The sequence below is a fragment of the Bombina bombina genome, chromosome 7, assembly GCF_027579735.1.
Source record: "Bombina bombina isolate aBomBom1 chromosome 7, aBomBom1.pri, whole genome shotgun sequence".
NCBI lineage: Eukaryota > Metazoa > Chordata > Amphibia > Anura > Bombinatoridae > Bombina > Bombina bombina.
The window spans coordinates 128,176,285-128,188,301 of NC_069505.1; the positions used below are offsets into that span (position 1 = coordinate 128,176,285).

Below are 12,017 nucleotides of genomic sequence, written 5' to 3' on the forward strand. Positions count from 1 at the left end.
AGGACTGAAGGGCAAGACAAGAGGACGCAGTTTTCCTGCATCGATGGTCTGTGAGAAATATTTTCAAGGACACAGAGTCTATTATCCTGCTCAGGAACTCCTCTCTGTTGCTGGAAACCAGGGAACTCTCATTTTCCAACCTAGAGATTGGAGCAAAAGAAGAAGAGCCCTTGAATGATCCTCTGCGACACTGAGCGACGGCGCCTGGACTAGGATGTCGTCCAGATAGCGCGCAACAGCAATGCCTGTGGCTCTGGCAACCGCAAGTAGTGCCCCCAGAACCTTCGTGAAGACTCTCTGGGCCGTCGCCAGACCAAAAGGAAGGGCCACAAACTGGAAGTGTTGGTCCAGAAACGCAAATCTCTGGATCTTGAAGTGGTCCCTGTGGGTTGGCACATGAAGGTAAGCATCCTTCAAGTCTACAGTTGTCATGAACTATCCCTCTTGAACTAGGGGCAGAAAAGATCCGATAGTTTCCATTTTGAACGATGGAACACTCAGAAACTTGTTTAAAAACTTTAGGTCCAGAATCAGGCGGAACGTGCCCTCCTTCTTTGGAACCACAAAAAGATTTGAATAGTACCCTAGACCCCTTTCTGCTTGGGGTATTGGTACAATGATACCTAGAGAGAGGAGAGATCTCTCACACATTCTAGAAACAACAAAACCACAGAATTAAAGAAGCGCATCACTCCACCCAAATAAGAAATACTATCTCCGATTCGGTTAGCAAAATATAGCAATTCAGATTGAAACAATCTTACTTGTAGCAGTATAGTCTGTTTCGATTCAGTCCAATGTCCATATAGAGGATATTTGCTTTCTTATTGCTGTCAGAAACTGAACTAAGTCTTATAGCAAGCTTAAATCTGCAGCTCCTTGAAGAGGTGACCGTTTGTTCTAACAGTCGGCAAATGCACAACACAGGAGAAATCTGGAGTGCTGCAATAAACAGAATGCCACAGAACAGTGTGAGATCTGACAGACAATTCTTTAATAAACATAAGTTGGAACTACTCAGAAACAGAAGTATAATGCACATTTCACAAGTGACTTGTAGCTGCTAGGTGACCACAGTGAGGAGAATCTGAAGCGCCTTGAAGTGTATTCGGCAATGTCGGGAATACCGGCGTGTGATGTCACCACCCATTTTTTTTCAAGCTGACTTGACTTCCACTTCCTCTCTCAAAACTGCAGCAGTCACAAACAATCAGAGCCCTCAACGCGTTTCCCCGCCTTCACTGGCGGCTTTCTCAAGAGTACTATCTAGGGGCCTAATTTAAAAACAAAATTTATGCTTACCTGATAAATTTCTCTCTTGTGGTGTATCCAGTCCACGGGTTCATCCATTACTTGTGGGATATTCTCCTTCCCAACAGGAAGTTGCAAAGAGGACACCCACAGCAGAGCTGTCTATATAGCTCCTCCCCTAACCCCCACCTCCAGTCATTCGACCGAAGACAAGTAAGAAAAAGGAGAAACTATAGGGTGCAGTGGTGACTGTAGTTTTAAAAATAAAAACACCTGCCTTAAAGTGACAGGGCGGGCCGTGGACTGGATACACCACAAGAGAAAGAAATTTATCAGGTAAGCATAAATTTTGTTTTCTCTTGTAAGGTGTATCCAGTCCACGGGTTCATCCATTACTTGTGGGATACCAATACCAAAGCTATGGGACACGGATGAAGGGAGGGACAAGGCAGGAACTGAAACGGAAGGCACCACTGCCTGCAAGACCTTTCTCCCAAAAATAGCCTACGAGGAAGCAAAAGTATCAAATTTGTAGAATTTAGAAAAAGTATGAAGCGAAGACCAAGTCGCCGCCTTACAAATCTGATCAACAGAGGCCACATGCTTAAAAGCCCAAGTGGAAGCTACCGCTCTAGTGGAATGAGCTGTAATTCTTTCAGGAGGCTGCTGGCCAGCAGTCTCATAAGCTAAGAAGATTATGCTTCTCAGCCAAAAAGAAAGAGAAGTTGCCGAAGCCTTTTGGCCTCTCCTCCTCCCAGAGTAGACAACAAACAATGCAGATGTTTGACGAAAATCCTTAGTAGCTTTTAAATAAAACTTTAAAGCACGAACCATGTCAAGATTGTGTAACAGATGTTCCTTCTTTGAAGAAGGATTAGGACACAGTGACGGAACAACAATTTCCTGATTGATATTCTTATTAGATACTACCTTAGGAAGAAACCAAGGTTTGGTACGCAAAACTACCTTATCTGCATGGAAGATCAGATAAGGGGAATCACACTTTAAGGCAGATAGCTCAGATACTCTTCGAGCCGAAGAGATAGCTACTAAGAACAGAACTTTCCAAGATAAAAGCTTGATATCTATGGAATGCAAAGGTTCAAACGGAACCCCTTGAAGAACTTTAAGAACTAAATTTAAACTCCATGGCGGAGCAACAGGTTTAAACACAGGCTTGATTCTAACTAAAGCCTGACAAAACGCCTGAACGTCTGGAACATCTGCCAGACGCTTGTGCAAAAGAATAGACAGAGGAGAGATCTGTCCCTTTAAGGAACTAGCTGATAATCCCTTTTCCAATCCTTCTTGGAGAAAAGATAAAATCCTAGGAATCATGACCTTACTCCATGAGTAACCCTTGGATTCACACCAATGAAGATATTTACGCCATATCTTATGATAGATTTTCCTGGTGACAGGCTTTCGAGCCTGAATCAAGGCATCAATGACCGACTCGGAGAAACCACGTTTTGATAAAATCAAGCGTTCAATCTCCAAGCAGTCAGACGCAGAGAAACATAATTTATGCTTACCTGATAAATTCCTTTCTTCTGTAGTGTGATCAGTCCACGGGTCATCATTACTTCTGGGATACTACTCCTCCCCAACAGGAAGTGCAAGAGGATTCACCCAGCAGAGCTGCATATAGCTCCTCCCCTCTACGTCACTCCCAGTCATTCGACCAAGGACCAACGAGAAAGGAAAAGCCAAGGGTGAAGTGGTGACTGGAGTATTAATTAAAAAATATTTACCTGCCTTAAAAACAGGGCGGGCCGTGGACTGATCACACTACAGAAGAAAGGAATTTATCAGGTAAGCATAAATTATGTTTTCTTCTGTTAAGTGTGATCAGTCCACGGGTCATCATTACTTCTGGGATACCAATACCAAAGCAAAAGTACACGGATGACGGGAGGGATAGGCAGGCTCTTTATACAGAAGGAACCGCTGCCTGAAGAACCTTTCTCCCAAAAATAGCCTCCGATGAAGCAAAAGTGTCAAATTTGTAAAATTTGGAAAAAGTATGAAGCGAAGACCAAGTTGCAGCCTTGCAAATCTGTTCAACAGAGGACTCATTCTTGAAGGCCCAAGTGGAAGCCACAGCTCTAGTAGAATGAGCTGTAATTCTTTCAGGAGGCTGCTGTCCAGCAGTCTCATAAGCTAAACGAATTATGCTACGAAGCCAAAAAGAAAGAGAGGTAGCGGAAGCTTTTTGACCTCTCCTCTGCCCAGAGTAAATGACAAACAGAGAAGACGTTTGTCGAAATTCCTTAGTTGCCTGTAAGTAAAATTTTAGAGCACGGACTACATCCAGGTTGTGCAGTAGACGTTCCTTCTTTGAAGAAGGATTTGGGCATAAAGAAGGAACAACAATCTCTTGATTGATATTCCTGTTAGTAACTACCTTAGGTAAGAACCCAGGTTTAGTACGCAGGACTACCTTATCCGAATGAAAAATCAAATAAGGAGAATCACAATGTAAGGCTTATAATTCAGAGACTCTTCGAGCCGAGGAAATAGCCATTAAAAATAGAACTTTCCAAGATAACAACTTTATATCAATGGAATGAAGGGGTTCAAACGGAACGCCCTGTAAAACATTAAGAACAAGGTTTAAACTCCATGGTGGAGCAACAGTTTTAAACACAGGCTTAATTCTGGCCAAAGCCTGACAAAAAGCCTGGACGTCAGGAACTTCTGACAGACGTTTGTGTAACAGAATGGACAGAGCTGAGATCTGTCCCTTTAATGAACTAGCAGATAAACCCTTTTCTAAACCTTCTTGTAGAAAAGACAATATCCTAGGAATCCTAACCTTACTCCAAGAGTAACCTTTGGATTCACACCAATATAGGTATTTACGCCATATCTTATGGTAAATCTTTCTGGTAACAGGTTTCCTAGCCTGTATTAAGGTATCAATAACTGACTCAGAAAATCCACGTCTTGATAAAATCAAGCGTTCAATTTCCAAGCAGTCAGCTTCAGAGAAGTTAGATTTTGATGTTTGAAGGGACCCTGTATCAGAAGGTCCTGTTTCAGAGGTAGAGACCAAGGTGGACAGGATGACATGTCCACCAGGTCTGCATACCAAGTCCTGCGTGGCCACGCAGGTGCTATTAGAATCACTGATGCTCTCTCTTGTTTGATTCTGGCAATCAATCGAGGAAGCAACGGGAAGGGTGGAAACACGCAAGCCATCCTGAAGTCCCAAGGTGCTGTCAGAGCATCTATCAGGACTGCTCCTGGATCCCTGGATCTGGACCCGTAACGAGGAAGCTTGGCGTTCTGTCGAGACGCCATGAGATCTATCTCTGGTTTGCCCCAACGTCGAAGTATTTGGGCAAAGACCTCCGGATGAAGTTCCCACTCCCCCGGATGAAAAGTCTGACGACTTAAGAAATCCGCCTCCCAGTTCTCCACTCCCGGGATGTGGATTGCTGACAGGTGGCAAGAGTGAGACTCTGCCCAGCAAATTATCTTTGATACTTCCATCATAGCTAGGGAGCTTCTTGTCCCTCCCTGATGGTTGATGTAAGCTACAGTCGTGATGTTGTCCGACTGAAACCTGATGAACCCCCGAGTTGTCAACTGGGGCCAAGCCAGGAGAGCATTGAGAACTGCTCTCAATTCCAGAATGTTTATTGGCAGGAGACTCTCCTCCTGACTCCATTGTCCCTGAGCCTTCAGAGAATTCCAGACGGCACCCCAACCTAGAAGGCTGGCGTCTGTTGTTACAATTGTCCAGTCTGGTCTGCTGAATGGCATCCCCCTGGACAGATGTGGCCGAGAAAGCCACCATAGAAGAGAATTTCTGGTCTCTTGATCCAGATTTAGAGAAGGGGATAAGTCTGAGTAATCCCCATTCCACTGACTTAGCATGCACAGTTGCAGTGGTCTGAGGTGTAAGCGTGCAAAGGGTACTATGTCCATTGCCGCTACCATTAAGCCGATTACCTCCATGCATTGAGCCACTGACGGGTGTTGAATGGAATGAAGGGTGCGGCAAGCACTTTGAAGTCTTGTTAGCCTGTCCTCTGTCAGGTAAATCTTCATTTCTACAGAATCTATAAGAGTCCCCAGGAAGGGAACTCTTGTGAGTGGAACGAGTGAACTTTTCTTTTCGTTCACCTTCCATCCATGTGACCTTAGAAATGCCAGCACTAACGCTGTATGAGACTTGGCAGTTTGAAAGCTTGAAGCTTGTATCAGAATGTCGTCTAGGTATGGAGCTACCGAGATTCCCTGCGGTCTTAGTACCGCCAGAAGAGCACCCAGAACCTTTGTGAAGATTCTTGGAGCTGTAGCCAATCCGAATGGAAGAGCCACAAACTGGTAATGCCTGTCTAGGAAGGCAAACCTTAGGTACCGATAATGATCTTTGTGAATCGGTATGTGAAGGTAAGCATCTTTTAAATCTACAGTGGTCATGTATTGACCCTCTTGGATCATAGGTAAAATTGTCCGAATAGTCTCCATCTTGAACGATGGAACTCTTAGGAATTTGTTTAGGATCTTTAAGTCCAGGATTGGTCTGAAAGTTCCCTCTTTTTTGGGAACCACAAACAGATTTGAGTAAAACCCCTGTCCCTGTTCCGATCGTGGAACTGGATGGATTACTCCCATTAACAAGAGCTCTTGTACGCAGCGTAGAAACGCCTCTTTCTTTGTCTGGATTGTTGACAATCTTGACAGATGAAATCTCTCTCTTGGAGGAGAGTATTTGAAGTCCAGAAGGTATCCCTGAGATATTATCTCTAGCGCCCAGGGATCCTGAACATCTCTTGCCCAAGCCTGGGCGAAGAGAGAAAGTCTGCCCCCCACTAGATCCGATCCCGGATCGGGGGCCCTCAATTCATGCTGTTTTAGGGGCAGCAGCAGGTTTCCTAGTCTGCTTGCCCTTGTTCCAGGACTGGTTAGGTTTCCAGCCTTGTCTGTAGCGAGCAACAGCTCCTTCCTGTTTTGGTGCAGAGGAAGTTGATGCTGCTCCTGCTTTGAAATTACGAAAGGAACGAAAATTAGACTGTCTAGTCTTGGCTTTGGCTTTGTCCTGAGGCAGGGCATGGCCTTTACCTCCTGTAATGTCAGCGATAATCTCTTTCAACCCGGGCCCGAATAAGGTCTGCCCTTTGAAAGGTATATTAAGCAATTTAGACTTAGAAGTAACATCAGCTGACCAGGATTTTAGCCACAGCGCCCTGCGTGCCTGAATGGCGAATCCTGAATTCTTCGCCGTAAGTTTAGTAAGATGTACTACGGCCTCCGAAATGAATGAATTAGCTAGTTTAAGGACCCTAAGCCTGTCCGTAATGTCGTCCAGAGTAGCTGAACCAATGTTCTCTTCCAGAGACTCAATCCAGAATGCCGCTGCAGCCGTGATCGGCGCAATGCATGCAAGGGGTTGCAATATAAAACCTTGTTGAACAAACATTTTCTTAAGGTAACCCTCTAACTTTTTATCCATTGGATCTGAAAAAGCACAGCTATCCTCCACCGGGATAGTGGTACGCTTAGCTAAGGTAGAAACTGCTCCCTCCACCTTAGGGACCGTTTGCCATAAGTCCCTTGTGGTGGCGTCTATTGGAAACATTTTTCTAAATATCGGAGGGGGTGAGAACGGCACACCGGGTCTATCCCACTCCTTAGTAACAATTTCAGTAAGTCTCTTAGGTATAGGAAAAACCTCAGTACTCGTCGGTACCGCAAAATATTTATCCAACCTACACATTTTCTCTGGTATTGCAACTGTGTTACAATCATTCAGAGCCGCTAACACCTCCCCTAGTAATACACGGAGGTTTTCCAGTTTAAATTTAAAATTTGAAATATCTGAATCCAGTCTGTTTGGATCAGAACCGTCACCCACAGAATGAAGTTCTCCGTCCTCATGTTCTGCCACCTGTGACGCAGTGTCTGACATGGCCCTAATATTATCAGCGCACTCTGTTCTCACCCCAGTGATCACGCTTACCTCTTAGTTCTGGTAATTTAGCCAAAACCTCAGTCATAACAGTAGCCATATCCTGTAATGTGATTTGTAATGGCCGCCCAGATGTACTCGGCGCTACAATATCACGCACCTCCCTCTGAGCGGGAGATGTAGGTACTGACACGTGAGGCGAGTTAGTCGGCATAACTCTCCCCTCGTTGTTTGGTGAAATTTGTTCAATTTGTACAGATTGACTTTTATTTAAAGTAGCATCAATACAGTTAGTACATAAATTTCTATTGGGCTCCACTTTGGCATTGCAACAAATGACACAGGTATCATCCTCTGAGTCAGACATGTTTAACACACTAGCAAATAAACTTGCAACTTGGAAATACAATTCAATTAGAATAATATTAAAACGTACTGTGCCTTTAAGAAGCACAGAAGATCTATGACAGTTGAAAATTAATAAATTGAAACAGTTATAGCCTCAATCCTTGTAAACAACACAACTTTAGCAAAGGTTTAATCCCATTAGCAAAGATAACAAATTCTGAAAGCAGGAAACAAATTACAGAATAAACGTTTTTTATCTCAGTCAAACTATAATTCTCACAGCTCTGCTGAGAGAAATTACCTCCCTCAAAATAAGTTTTGAAGACCCCTGAGCTCTGTAGAGATGAACCGGATCATGCAGGGAATACAATGAGTTGCTGACTGAAATATTTGATGTGTAGTAAAAGCGCCAAAAAACGGCCCCTCCCCCTCACACACAGCAGTGAGGGAGAACAGAAACTGTCAGAAAACAGATTAAGCAACTGCCAAGTGGAAAAATAGTGCCCAAACATTTATTCACTCAGTACCTCAGTAAATGAAAACGATTTTACATTCCAGCAAAAACGTTAAACATAATCTCTAGTTATTAAACAGCTTTATGTATTTCTTACAGTGTAATTCTAGTGAAGTACCATTCCCCAGAATACTGAAGTGTAAAGTATACATACATGACATTATATCGGTATGGCAGGATTTTCTCATCAATTCCATTGTCAGAAAATTAAAACTGCTACATACCTCTATGCAGATTCATCTGCCCGCTGTCCCCTGATCTGAAGTTTACCTCACTCCTCAGATGGCCGAGAACAGCAATATGATCTTAACTACTCCGGCTAAAATCATAGCAAAACTCTGGTAGATTCTTCTTCAAACTCTGCCAGAGAGGTAATAACACACTCCGGTGCTATTTTAAAATAACAAACTTTTGATTGAAGATATAAAACTAAGTATAATCACCATAGTCCTCTCACACATCCTATCTAGTCGTTGGGTGCAAGAGAATGACTGGGAGTGACGTAGAGGGGAGGAGCTATATGCAGCTCTGCTGGGTGAATCCTCTTGCACTTCCTGTTGGGGAGGAGTAGTATCCCAGAAGTAATGATGACCCGTGGACTGATCACACTTAACAGAAGAAAATTAGATTTGGATGTTTGAATGAACCTTGGAGTAGAAGGTCCTGCCTCAGCGGCAGAGTCCATGGTGGAAAGGATGACATGTCCACCAGATCTGCATACCAAGTCCTGCGTGGCCACGCAGGTGCTATCAAAATCACAGAAGCTCTCTCCTGCTTGATCTTGGCAATCAGACGACGGAGGAGAGGAAATGGTGGAAACACATAAGCAAGGCTGAAGGACCAGGGCACTCCTAGAGCATCTATCAGTGCTGCCTGGGGATCCCTTGAGCTGGACCCGTAACAAGGAAGCTTGGCGTTCTGACGAGACGACATCAGATCCAGTTCTGGTTTGCCCCATAGTTGAATCAGCTGGGCAAATACCTCCGGATGGAGTTCCCACTCCCCTGGATGAAAGGTCTGCCGACTTAGAAAATCCGCCTCCCAGTTCTCTACTCCTGGGATATGGATAGCTGAGAGATGGCAAGAGCGAACCTCTGCCCATAGAATTATCTTGGAAACCTCCAACATTGCCAGGGGACTCCTTGTTCCCCCCTGATGGTTGATATAGGCTACAGTCGTGATATTGTCCGACTGGAATCTGATGAATCTGACCGCAGCTAGCTGAGGCCAAGCCTGAAGAGCATTGAATATCGCTCTGAGTTCCAGAATGTTTATCGGAAGGAGGGCTTCCTCATGAGTCCATGAACCCTGAGCCTTCAGGGAGTTCCAGACTGCGCCCCAGCCCAAAAGGCTGGCATCTGTCGTCATAGTCCACTCTGGCCTGCGGAAACTCATTCCCCTGGACAGATGGACCCGAGATAACCACCAGAGAAGAGAATCCCTGGTCTCTTGATCCAGATTTAACAGAGGAGACAAATCTGTGTAGTCCCCATTCCACTGATTGAGCATGCAAAGTTGCAGTGGTCTGAGAAGTAGGCGGGCAAACGGAACTATGTCCATTGCCGCTACCATTAGGCCGATCATTTCCATACACTGAGCCACTGACGGCCGAGAAGTGGAATGAAGAACACGGCAGGAAGTTAGAAGCTTTGATATCCTGACCTCTGTCAGAAAAAATTTCATTTCTACTGAATCTATCAGAGTTCCTAGGAAGGAAACTCTTGTGAGAGGAGAGAGAGAACTCTTTTCTCTGTTCACTTTCCACCCGTGAGACCTCAGAAAGGCCAGAACAATGTCCGTATTGCACTTGGCGATTTGAAAAGTCGATGTCTGGATCAGAATGTCGTCTAGGTAAGGAGCCACCGCTATGCCCCGCGGCCTTAGAACCGCCAGAAGGGACCCTAGAACCTTCGTAAAGACTCTTGGCGCCGTGGCTAACCCGAAGGGAAGAGCCACAAACCGGTAATGCCTGTCTAGGAAGGCAAACCTGAGAAACTGATGATGCTCTCTGTGAATCGGAATGTGGAGATAAGCATCCTTTAAGTCCACAGTAGTCATATATTGACCCTCCTGGATCATAGGGAGGATGGTTCGGATTGTCTCCATCTTGAAGGATGGGACCCTGAGAAATTTGTTTAGGATCTTGAGATCCAAGATTGGTCTGAAAGTTCCCTCTTTTTTGGGAACTATAAACAGGTTTGAATAGAAACCCTGCCCCTGTTCCTCTCTTGGAACTGGGTGGATTACTCCCATAACCAGTAGGTCTTGAAAGCAACGTAAGAATGCCTCTCTCTTTATCTGGTTTGCAGATAGTTGTGAGAGATGAAATCTCCCCTTTCGAGATGAACCTTTGAATTCCAGAAGATATTCCTGGGAAACAATCTCTAGTGCCCAGGGATCCTGGACGTCTCTTGCCCAAGCCTGGGAGAAGAGAGAAAGTCTGCCCCCGACTAGATCCGGTCCCGTATCGGGGGCTACTCCTTCATGCTGTCTTAGAGGCAGCAGCAGGCTTTTTGGCTTGCTTCCCTTTGTTCCAAGTCTAGTTAGGTCTCCGGACTGGGCGAAATTTCCCTCTTGTTTTGCATTAGAGGAAGCCGAAGCTGCGCCACTCTTGAAGTTTCGAAAGGAACGAAAAATATTCTGTTTGGTCCTTAATTTATTGGACCTATCCTGAGGAAGGGTGTGACCTTTTCCTCCGCTCCGGTAATGTCAGAGATGATCTCCTTCAGGCCAGGCCCGAATAGGGTCTGTCCTTTGAAGGGGATGTTAAGAAGCTCAGACTTTGAAGTAACGTCTGCTGACCAGGACTTTAGCTATAGTGCCCTACGCGCCAGAATGGCAAAACCTGAATTCTTAGCCGTTAGCTTGGTTAAATGAAAAACGGCGTCAGAAATAAAGGAATTAGCTAACTTAAGAGCTTTAATCCTGTCTAAAATATCATCTAACGGGGTCTCCACCTGTAGAGCCTCCTCAAGGGACTTGAACCAAAAAGCCGCTGCTGCAGTAACTGGAGCAATGCATGCAAGAGGCTGGAGAATAAAACCTTGATGAATAAAAAATTTCTTAAGGAGACCCCCAATTTTTTATCCATAGGATCTAGGAAAGCACAACTGTCCTCGACAGGGATAGTTGTACGCTTAGCTAGGGTAGAAACAGCTCCCTCCACCTTAGGGAGGGTCTGCCACGAGTCCCGTATGGCGACATCTATGGGAATGCAGGAGGGGGAGAGAACGGCACACCTGGTCTATCCATTTCTGAAAACCTCTTAGGGACTGGAAAAACATCAGTGTAAACTTTAGCCACAGAGCCCTGTGAGCTAAAACGGAAAAACTTTACACCTTAGCGTTGAGGCGAATAATTTTCATTACATATGAAAGAATTGGCGATCTTCAGCGCCTTAATCTTATCCTGTATCTCGTTGATGGAAGCATCCCCCTTGACCATTTCCCATAGGGATTTACACCAATATGTCGCAGCTCCGGCGACTGCGGCTACAGCCGCTGCCGGCTGAAAAACAAACCCTGTGTGTTGAAACATTTTCCTTAACATGTTTTCCAACTTTTTATCCATGGGCTCTTTAAACGATGAACTATCCCTTAAGGGGAATAGTTGTCCACTTTGCGCGCGTGGAGATAGCACCATCCACCTTAGGGACAGTACCCCACAGCTCCAACTGAGAGTCCGGACGGGGAACAGTTTCTTAAAGGAAGAAAAAGGGGAAAAGGAAGAACCTAATCGCTCCTATTCATTCTTAATAATATTTGCCATCTTAACAGGAATTGGGAAGGCCTGAGGCACCACCCTGTCAAACTTAGGAATCGCAGGTTCTTCTGGAAGTTTCGGTTACGGAACTTCCAGAGTAGCAAGCACTTGTCTCAGCAAAAAGCGCACATTTTCCATCCTAAACCTAAAGTCAAGCTCCTCCGCAGCCGGAGGTTTAGATGACACGGACTCCGACCCAGAAGGGGCCACCTCTGAAGA

At 45.0% G+C, this 12,017-nt stretch overlaps 1 protein-coding gene across 1 annotated transcript in view; it reads right to left on the reverse strand.

Annotated features, from left to right (window-relative positions):
• The window catches only part of PHF21A (PHD finger protein 21A), a 631,407-nt gene that overhangs the window by 431,847 nt on the left and 187,543 nt on the right, over nt 1-12,017 (reverse strand). The window lies entirely within an intron of this gene.